We start from the raw sequence: 12,198 nt of genomic DNA, 5'->3' as shown, positions 1-12,198 counted from the left end.
ACTTTACCCCTGTAATTAGCTTCAGTTTGTTTTAGTTGTGTTTTTCTGACTCACCAGAACACTGGCCGCTGGTCCGGCTGGCAGAGAGATCAGCACCTGGTCCAGCAGGCAGTACTCTGGGTACTGTGTGCCCGCGGGCGGAGGACTGACCCCGGAGCAGTTAAGGCAGGCGCTGCTGGGACAGGGGCTAGACAGAGACACACAACGCTCAGAGAAGGGGCAGAAGTGATGCTCTGCTGGACACGCTGGAGCTGCTGGAGCCTCAGTGCTGTTCATCCACTCATCTGGAGCCTGGCAGACGCTGATGGGGGCGCAGAGCTCACCGCAAGCTGAAAGCACAGCAGCACATCACACACACACAGACACACACACACACACACAATATGAGCAACACACAGACTGAAACAATACTAAAAGTTTTAGTGTTTAAGTGCTTGTGTATGTGTGTTTGTATATATATGTGTGTTTTTGTGTGAACATGGTAGCAGTGTGTGCTTGTGTACTTGCCAGGAGTGTGTGTGTGTGTGTGTGTGTGTGTGTATTTGTGTAAGTGTATACAGTATGTTTGTGTGTGTGTGTGTGTGTGTATGTGTATTAGTGTGTGTGTGTGTGTGTGTGTATCTGGCAGAAGTGTGTGTTTGTATATATGTGTATGTGTGTATCTGTGTGTGTGTGTGTGTGTGTATAAGTGTTTGTGTATGTGTGTATCTGGCAGAAGTGTGTGTGTATATGTGTATAATTGTGTGTGTACCTGGCAGCAGTGTGTGTGTACAAGTGTGTGTATGTGTGTTTCTGGCAGAAGTGTGTGTGTGTGTGCATAATTGTGTGTGTACCTGGCAGCAGTGTGTGTGTGTGTGTCTGTGTGTGTATATGTGTATAATTATGTGTGTATCTTGTGGCAGTGTTTGTTTGTGTGTCTGTATGTGTATACCTGGCAGCAGTGTGTGTGTATATGTGTATAATTGTGTGTGTATCTAGCAGCAGTGTGTGTGTGTGTGTGTGTGTATAATTGTGTGTATCTAGCAGAAGTGTGTGTGTATATGTCTATAATTGTGTGTGTACCTGGCAGTGTGTGTGTGTATATACGTGTATCTTTGTGTATGTGTGTGTATGTGTGCGTATTTGTGTATGTGTGTATACCTGGCAGCAGTGTGTGTGTGAAGCTCGGGCAGCGTGGTCGATACACCTGAAAGCGCACTTGAGTGTGTGTGTCCAGAGAGCGTGTGACGAACTCCAGGGACGACAGACGGCCGGCGCTCACGAAACTCAGACCAGCAAACAACAGCAGCTGAAAAACACACACATACACACACACACTAGCTCAACACTGTATTCAATAATTTTCCCTCAGCCTAGTGTGTACTATTTGTGTATTTTATTTTTTAAAAATGAAGTATATATCTTATTTTAAAATTGTTATTATATATATATATATATATATATATACAGTGCATAGGGAAAGTATTGATAGCGCTTCACTTCTTCCACATTTATTTATGTTACAGCCTTCTTCCAAAACGGATTAAATTAATTTATTTCCTCAAAATTCTACACAAATTGTTGCAAATTTACTAAAAATAAAAAAGCGTGAAGCTCTAAATTGAGCTCAGGTACATTCTGTCTCCACTGATCATTCTTGAGACATTTCAGCAGCTTCATTGGAGTTCACCTGTGGTCAATTCAGTTGATTGGACTTGATTTGAAAAGGCATACACCTGTCTATATAAGGTCCCAGGGTTGACAGTGCATGTCAAAGCACAAACCAAGCATGAAGACAAAGGAATTGTCTGTAGACCTCCGAGACAGGATTGTCTGGAGACACAAGGTTGGGGAAGGTTACAGGAAAATTTCTGCTGCTCTGAAAGTTCCAATGAGCACAGTGGCCTCCATCATCCGTAAGTGGAAGATGTTTGGAACAACCAGGAAAAGGCATCTGAAGGACTCTCAGACCATAAGAAACTAAATTCTCTGGTCTGATGAGACAGAGATTGAACTCTTTGGAGTGGATGCCAGGTGTTACGTTTAAAGAAAACGAGGCACTGCTCATCACCAGGCTAATACCATCCCTACAGTGAAGCATGGTGGTGGCAGCATCATGCTGTGGGGATGTTTTTCAGCAGCAGGAACTGGAGGACTAGTCAGGATAGAGGGAAAGATGAATGCAGCAATGTACAGAGACATCCTAAATGAAAACCTGCTTGAATGAAAAACAGACCGGATTACTGCTGCCGCTACACTAATCCGCCTGTCAATCTCATGATCCATCCTTCCCTCACTCTAGAACAAAACCCCAAAATACTTGAACTCCTCCACTTGGAGTAAGGACTTTCCTACAATTATTATTTTTGTTATTTACATTTATTTAATTTAAATCATTTAAACTATATGTTTAAAGCTATTCGCTTCATTTTATTTTATTTTACAACCAAATATTCAAACAGGCTTGTCAACATTACAACACAGAACATTTAAACACTCACTTAAAATATCATTCTACTGCAAAAATGTAGTGTGTGTGTGTGTGTGTGTGTGTGTGTGTGTGTGTGTGTGTGTGTGTGTGTGTGCGTCTATGTATGCGCATATGTTTTACCTCTACTCTTCTGGCCGGTGTGTTCGGCACAGATGTGTGCGACACTGCTGGGCTCCTCAGAGGATTGTGGGTATTAAACACAGCAGTTCCCACCATAGAAACACCGGCATCAGGAACATGAACTGCACAGAAACACACACACGCACACGCACACACACGCACATGCGCACACGCACACGCACATGCGCACACGCACGCACGCATGCACACACACACACACACACACACGCACACACACGTTTATTATCAGACTGAACTGATAACAGTGTGTTGTGTTCCTTCAGGCTGAGCAGAAAAACATCTCCGAACTCTTCAACACATTTCATGAAGAAAAGAAACATCACAAAGCCTGAGGAGAGAATGAGGCTGAGAACTTCGTGTTTCACATCATATCAAGACATTTCATCTCCTGTCAACCTTTTTAGGGGGTTTAAAGGGATAATTCACACCCAAATGTCATCATTTCCTCATCTCTATTCATTTACACTTGTATACAGTAATACTTGTACTGCACTGCTATAAATACCACATCTTTTACTATAAATGTACATATTCACATTTTGTAATAAATCCCAGGTAGCAAAGAATTCTGGCCCAGATTTGGCATAAATCTGGCACAGCAGGCATTTATCCGGCACTGGCATACAGCATGTGGGGCAAACTTGGCCCTGGTTTGGCAGAGGTGGCACTGTCTTTAAGGTGGCAAACAATACTCGGGCCAAAAGTAAAATGTAGTATTTGGCCCAGATGTTAATACTTGATATGTGGGCCATGTAAGTTTGGCCTGTCCTGACCCACATTTAAAATACATTTTTATTTTTTTAAAATAAAGAAAAAAATTCTACCAATCAGGTCACTTTGAGAAAAAAGCTCACTCAAAGCAAGCCTAAAGTGCAATGATTTATGGGTTTATCAATTTCATTGCAGTCGTGACACACCAACATATCTGGCCCATTTAAGGCTCAGTTATGGGTTACTAACTCGGCTGAGACTTGGCCCAGATATGGTCCGTGTTTGGCCCTTGTCTGGAAGCCAGATATGGTCCAGTCATGTGCCGTAATTCAATGCGGCATGTGGGCCAAGCAAAAGCTGATTGTGTGGGCCAGACCTGGGCCAGAGATATTTTGCTATGTGGGATGCCTTTGTGAAAAGGTTTGCTTCAAAGTAACTAGCTACTTTAGGAAGTAACTTGTAGAGTATCTAACTACTTTTAGAAGGTAACTTGTAGTGTAACTCGCTACTTTTAGCAAGTAAATTGTAGTGTAACTATAGCTTCTTTTAGCAAGTAGTGAGTAATGGAGCTAGCTACAGTACTTTTAGCAGGTAACTTGTAGTGTAGCTAGCTACTTATAGCAAGTAGTATAGCTAGCTAATTTTAGCAAGAACCTGCTGGTGTAGTTAGCTATTTTGGCAAGTAACTTGCAGTGTAGCTAGCTACTTTTAGCAGGTACCTTGTAGTGTTGCTCGCTCCTTTTAGCAAGTAACTTCCCAACTGAAAAAAAACTGCTTAAACCAGACTAGGCTGGTTGGCTGGTTTTAGCTGGATGATCATCCTGGTTTTAGAGGGGTTTTGGTCATTTCCAGACTGGTTTCCAGCCATTTCCAGCCTGGTCCTAGCTGGTCAGGCTGGGAGATGACCAGCTAAAACCAGCTTGACCAGCCAAGCCAGGCTGGGAGCCCAGCCAAAACCAGCTATGTCCAGCTTAAACCAGGCTGGTTAAGCTGGTTTTAGATGGTTTTAGCTGGTCATTTTCCAGCCAGACCAGCTAAGACCAGGCTAGAAATGGTTGGAAACCAGCCTGGAAGTGGCCAAAACCCCTCTAAAACCAGGCTGGTCAACCAGCTAAAACCAGCCAACCAGCCTAGGCTGGTTTAAGCTGGATTTTTCAGCAGGGTTGTAGTGTAGCTCGCTCCTTTTAGCAAGTAACTTGTAGTGTAACTAGCTACTTTTAGCAGGTACCTTGTAGTGTAGCTCGCTCCGTTTAGCAAGTAACTTGTAGTGTAACTAGCTACTTTTAGCAGGTACCTTGTAGTGTAGCTCGCTCTGTTTAGCAAGTAACTTGTAGTGTAACTAGCTACTTTTAGCAGGTACCTTGTAGTATAACTAGCTACTTTTAGCAAGTAGCGTGTAGTGTAGCTAAATACCTTTTGGAAGTAACTTGTTGTGTAGCCAGCTACTTTTAGCAAGTAACCTGTAGTGAAACTAGCTACTTTAAGTAAAGTGGATAGCTTCTGGATAGGAAAGTGGAGATTACAGACAGGAAATTATTGGGAGCCGAGAGAGGGGAAGGGTCGGAAAAGGAACTCGAGCCGGGAATCAAACTCGGGTCGCCGTTAGCACCATAGTGCTATGTCAGCACACTTAACCACTAGGCTATTGGTGCCAACAGCTAGCTACTTTTAAGTAGTGTAGCTAGTTAATTTTAGCAAATAACTAGTAGCTAGCTACTTTAAGGAAATAAAGTGTAGTGTAGCTAACAACATTTAGCAATTCACTTTGAGTGGATGTAACTTGTAGTTACTTTTAACTCTTTTCTGAAAGTGTAGTCTGACAGTAGCTTAGCTAGTTTTCCTGATGAGTAGCTTGAAGCATATCAAGCTACAGTTTGAGAGTAGCTACACCCACAGTAATGAGGAAATGTTCAATTTTGTCTTTAGTCTCGGAGAGCTGCAGTGGTGTGTGTGTGTGTCTGCTGTTTACCGTGGCGTGTGAACTGGCAGACGAAGGCTCGTTTGGCGGTGCAGGAGTGTATGCTGGGTTGCGCGCCGCCGTCCAGAGACACACACATGTTCCCTGGCTGAAGAGACCCTCGATCCTTAGAGCCCTCCTCACCCGGCAGCACATCAGAGCCGTCCAGCCAGCGGAGCACATGCGGAGAAGACTGATCACTGAGACCCAGCCACACACCACGCTCCCTGAACATACGCACACACAGACACGCACACGCACACACACACGCACACAATATCAGAAAACATGGGCAAAAACTGCATTCACTGAGACCCACACACACCACGCTCCCTGAACACACACACACATACACACACACACACACACACACACACACACACACACACACACACACACACACACAGTGAAGCCCACATCTCACGTCTGTGAAAACTACAAAAATGAGAAGGAAATGAGATAGAACAAAAAAGAACCCATAAAAAGTGTTCAATTCATAGGTGTGTGTGTGTGTGTGTGTGTGTGTGTGTGTGTGTGTGTGTGTGTGTGTGTGTGTGTGTGTGTGTGTGTGTGTTCTTACATAAGATCATGTGTGTGTTAGTGTGTGTGTGCGTGTGTGTGTGTGTTCTTACATAAGATCATGTGTGTGTTAGTGTGTGTGTGTGTGTGTGTGTGTGTGTGTGTGTGTGTGTTCTTACATAAGATCATGTGTGTGTTAGTGTGTGTGTGTGTGTGTATGTGTGTGAATGTTTCGCCCCGCACATTAATGATGGGTGTGGAACAGAAGACAGGAAACACACACACACACCCACATAATCTCTTACACGCACACACGCAAACACACACACACACAGATGAACACACATTACTGGCATCTCCTCCCTTCTGGAGTGTAACATATTGCCACAGCTGTGTTTCAGCACATCTGTGTGTGTGTGTGTGTGTGTGTGTGTGTGTGTGTGTGTGTGTGTGTGTGTGTGTGTGTGCATCTGTGTGTGTGTGTATGTATCTCTTTATGCATATTTGTGTGTGGGCATCTGTATATGTGTGTGTGTGTGTGTGTGTGTGTGTACCTGTGTGCATCTCTCTCCGTATGTGTGTGTATCCAGCTTTCCAGCATATGTTTTACACAGCAGATGCCCTTCCAGCTGTAACCCAGTACTGGGGAAACACCCATACACACTCTCACACGCACACACACATACACTACGGCCAATTTAGTTAATCAATTCCCCTATAGCGCATGTGTTTGGACTGTGGGGGAAACCAGAGCACCCGGAGGAAACTCACGTCAACATGGGGAGAACATGCAAACTCCACACAGAAATGCCAACTGACCCAGCCGGGACTCAAACCAGCGACTTTCTTGCTGTGAGGCGACAGTGCTAACCACTGAGCCACCGTGTCGCCCCATGTAAAACAAATAAAAGTAATTACAAGTCATGTTGCTGCAGTAGTGAACGCTGCTGTTTTCAGCTCTGTGAACGCTCTGAGATCTACACGCTCAGCGGACTGACAGAAGTGTGTTTCTCATTTTCTCAAACACACAGCGCAGGTGAAGACGAGCTCGACCTCCATCACAAACAGCAGGCTTCATTATAGGAAACAGCACTGGTTATTAAGAGATCTGTGTGTTCACGGAGAGCAAAGAGCAAAAGAGCTAAACTACAGACATGATGAAGCACGCGCTGCAACAACAAAGAAGATTTGCTCAGCATTTCTGTCTTGTTTTTCAATGCAAATAAATCAACATTCTTGGGGAAAATAAATTGTTTTCATGCGCTGGCCATTCCTCGAATGCTTGGCTAGAATTTCTTAGGTGAATCTAAAAATGTATTCCAATACCTCTTTAAAATAACATTTTAAATATGACTTCATATTTAATCTGAAATATATATTCACAATGTTCCATCATCACACAGTGTTTCTGAAATCATTTCACTAAAATTCTGATTGGTATAGATTTAAAGATATATAAATATTGTGTGAAAATAAAATTATAAAATAAAAAAATAAAAAATAATAATAATAATATTTATATAATTTATTCTTTTATTTTTATATAATGCTTATATATATATATATATATATATATATATATATATATATATATATATATATATATATATATATATATATATATATATATATATATATATATATACTCTTCATATTTTACAGAATATATGTATATATATATACACACACACACACACACACACACACACACAGTGTGCGTCAGAATTATCCCCCCCCCCCCCCCTTGTGAATTATTATAATTTTTTTTTTATATTTCCCAAATGGTGTTTAACAGAGCAAGGATATTCTTATTTGTTTTATTTCGGCTAGAATAAAAGCAGTTTTTAATTTTTTAAATCCATTTTAAGGTCAATATTATTAGCCCCTTTAAGCTAACTATATTTTCTTGATAGTCTACAGAACAAACCATCGTTATACAATAACTTGCCTAATTACCCTAACCTGCCTAGTTAACCTAATTAACCTAGTTAAGCCTTTAAATGTCACTTTAAGCTGTATAGAAGTGTCTAGAAAAATATCTAGTCAAATATTATTTACTGTCATCATGGCAAAGATAAAATAAATCAGTTACTAGAGATGAGTTATTAAAACTATTATGATTAGAAATGTGTTTAATAAAAAATAAACAGGGGGGCTAATAATTCAGGGGGGCTAATAATTCTGACTTCAGCTGTGTATATACACTGTATATATACACGATGAAAAATATGTATTTATTTTTTTCATAAATCATTAAAACATATATTATATATTTTTTGCAAAACAAAGTGAAACTATTTTTGACAGTAGTGATTTCTCTTATCAAATAACAAAAAACTAAACTTGAAATCATGGCAGCAAAAATAACACAATATTAAACCAGGCTTTATCCTCGATTCTAATTTTTGTTCTGAAAATGCACATAAATGAGAGCATATTTAAATAAATAACACCGCAATTGCTATCAAATTAATTCTTGATTCTAAGCCTTAATAAAAATAAATAAATACATAAATATACAAACAAATAAACAAACACATAATTAAATAAATAATTAAATGAAATTAAGCATATATATATATATATATATATATATATATATATATATTTTTTTTTTTTTTTTAATTACATTAAAATCAAAGGTAAAAAAAGACAGAATATTAAACCAGGCTTTATCCTCTATTTTAATTTTTGTTATGAAAATGTATGCAAGTGAGCACATATTTAAATAAATAACACCACAATTGCTATTGAAATCATGCTTAATTCTAAGCCTTAATTTAAATATTTAAATAAATCAAATTAACCAGTTTAAATATATATATTTTTTCTAAATTCATTAATATAAAACGAAACTAAAATCAAGGGTAAATAAAGATTGGCAACAAAAAGACACAATACTGAATCAGGCTTTATCCACAGTGTTAACTTTTGTTATGTAAATGTATGCAAATGAGCGCATATTTAAATAAAAACCACAATATAAATAAATTAATTAATTAACAAATAAATAATTGAAATTAAGCAGTTTAAAAACATTTTTTTTCTAATTTAACTTTTAAAAATTAAATTAAAATCAAAGATAAAAAAGACACAATACTGAACCAGGCTTAATCTTATATTTTAATTTGTGCTATGAACATTTATGCAAATGAGCACACATTTAAATAAATAACACCACAATTGATATTGAATTCATCCTTAATTCTTTTCCTTGATAAAATAAAAAAATAAATAAATGAACAAAATGAAATTAATTAGTTTAAATATTTATTTCATATTGTATATCTTATTAATATTTAAATTGCAATTTTAATATATTTTTTCTTAAATTAATGAATATAAAATGAAACAAATCAAAGGTAAATAAAGATTGGCAGCAAAAAGAAACAATATTAAATCAGGCTTTATCCACTGTTTTATTTTTTGTTATGTTAATGTATGCAAATGAGCGCATATTTAAATAAATAACACAACACTTGCATATTTAAACAAAATTCAAGGCTTGTTTTCTTAAAAGCATTTGTTTTTAAATGAGGTGAGTTTATGCCTGAAACAAGGAAGAAAAAACTGTGAAGAAAAACAAACTTAATTGAAAGTGAAGCAGGGTTATTTTACCTGCCTGCTGGCTAATCCAGCTTCACTCCTAATTAGCACAAATATTTCACAAAATAAGAGCAAGCGCTCCGCATCTGAAATAAACGCATGATCGTGATTTAAAATTAGCCATTTGTTCACTCAAATATGAAGTAAGAAGGTGATTTTGGTGGTGTGTGTGTGGCAGTCTGGCACGTCCAGAGCATTAACACACTCTCACACATTACGGGATTGATTATTTTCTGTTCGCTCAGGTCTGCGGCTCTGAAAGTTCAGTCTGTTCCTGAGAGCAAATCACACATTTACAGTCAGCTCACAGCAGGTCATGAACCAGCAGTACTCTAAAGCCACTTCCCATCATGCATCTCTGCTGTTTCCTAAATTCTAGAGGGTCAAAAAGTGGCACAGATTGTAATGGAAATGTCAGAATAGTTATTCAACTCAGAAATATTAAGACATTTGAAGTTGGTTTGGTTTTAAAGTTTGCATTTCATGAACTTTTATTTCAGTTTGTTGATGTACTTCTAACTGAAACAGAATATTGAGTAGAGCTTTCATTTTGTGTATCATTCCCTCATAGCAAACTAACGGTAAGAAGGGCGTGGTTAAGAATATTAATATGCAGTTGCTATAGAAACCATCAGGTTGATGTCAACAGAAGAACCAGCATTCCAAACATGGAGGCAGATGGTCAGATTTGATTCAAGATTCCATATCCATCCATCCATCCATCCGTCCATCCGTCCATCCATCCATCCATCCATCCATCTGTCCATCCATTCATCCATCCATTTATCTTTCTATCTAGCTGTCTGTCTGTCTCTCTGTCTGTCTCTCTATCTATCTATCTATCTATCTATCTATCTATCTATCTATCTATCTATCTATCTATCTATCTATCTATCTATCTATCTATCTATCTATCTATCTATCTATCTATCTATCTATCTATCTATCTATTGTTCCATCCATTCATCCATCCATCTGTCTGTCCGTCCATCCATCCATCCAATCATCTATCATCCATCTAATTTCACAGTGAAATAATAAATATAATATAATATAATATAATATAATATAAAATAATATAATATAAAATAATATAATATAATATAAAATAATAAATATAATAAATATAATATAATAAATATAATATAATATAATATAATATAATATAATATAATAAATATAATATAATATAATATAATATAATATAATATAAAATAATATAATATAATATAATATAAAATAATAAATATAATAAATATAATATAATAAATATAATATAATATAATATAATATAATATAATATAATAAATATAATATAATATAATATAATATAATATAATATAATATAATATAATATAATATAATATAATATAATAAAATAATATAAAATAATATAATATAATATAATATAATATAATATAATATAATAATATAATATAATATAATATAATAAAATAATATAAAATAATATAATATAATATAATATAATATAATATAATATAATATAATATAATAAAATAATATAAAATAATATAATATAATATAATATAATATAAAATAATAAATATAATAAATATAATATAATAAATATAATATAATATAATATAATAAATATAATATAATATAATATAATATAATATAATATAATATAATATAATATAATATAATATAATATAATATAATATAATAAAATAATATAAAATAATATAATATAATATAATATAATAAAATAATATAAAATAATATAATAATATAATATAATATAATATAATATAATATAATATAATATAATATAATATAAAATAATATAATATAATATAATATAATATAATATAATATAATATAATATAATATAATATAATATAATAATATAAAATAATATATACCATTTTATTTTTTAAAAATCGTAAGAAAATTCAATTGTGAAATTAATATAGTGAATTGTTTCAATTTGTGAGTGAATCAATGCATCAAGTGAATCAATGTATTCCCCATTATAAATGACTCCAGTGTCACATTCAATCATTTTAATGCATTATTTCTGAATAAAAAGATCAACCAAGCTCTTACAGAAAGCCCTGAGACAAAGTCAAAGCTTCAAAGAGAAAAGCAGAGCTGAGAATGAAAGCACACAGATGGCAAAAAAAAAGATGAATAGAACGCTCAAAAGAGCAGCACTCATATAACATATCAATCTTTTATAAGATTATACTGTAAATGTCAGACTCAATAAAAAAAAGAGCCAATAAAAGGAATGAGGAGTTTTAAAAGAGTTTTTGTGTAAAGATGCGCACAGCAAAAAAATGAGCAAATTAACAGTTTTCAATATTTTGTGATTCGTGTTTTTACTTTCCCCCATTTATTTATGCTTTATTAAATTGCATTGTGGGATCTTGATCTTTCTTCTAACATCTTTAAACCTTGAACAGTTAGAAAAAGTGACTTTTCGGAACATTTCTAATAGTTAAAAGTGTTATATTGTCTGGGTTGATGTTGTATATTCCGTTACGAGAACCTTGTAATAAACTACCAGCACAATTTTTGTTATCTTACACAGACTTTTTCTCTATATATGATTTCTTAAACATTATATTATCATTTCAAACTACTAAAATGCCATAATAAAAGTCACTTTGTTAAACTGTAGAATTTTCAACATGAAAAGTCGACAGAGCAGAAATTAACATCCCATTATGCAATTCATAGTCTGTTATGATCACCAGCGATCTAGCGGCTGCAGATCATTGGTAAACAAGCAGTTTGCTAAAGAACTCCAAATCCGCCGGTATATGGA

General features: G+C 35.4%; 1 pseudogene; it reads right to left on the bottom strand.

Moving 5' to 3' along the window:
• LOC130223669 (polycystin-1-like) overlaps positions 1-12,198 on the bottom strand; it is a 115,648-nt pseudogene that overhangs the window by 50,546 nt on the left and 52,904 nt on the right.

Source organism: Danio aesculapii, chromosome 1 (genome assembly GCF_903798145.1).
Source record: "Danio aesculapii chromosome 1, fDanAes4.1, whole genome shotgun sequence".
Classification (NCBI taxonomy): domain Eukaryota; kingdom Metazoa; phylum Chordata; class Actinopteri; order Cypriniformes; family Danionidae; genus Danio; species Danio aesculapii.
Note: the sequence above shows the minus strand (reverse complement) of the source record. Positions and strands in the feature narration are given on the sequence as shown.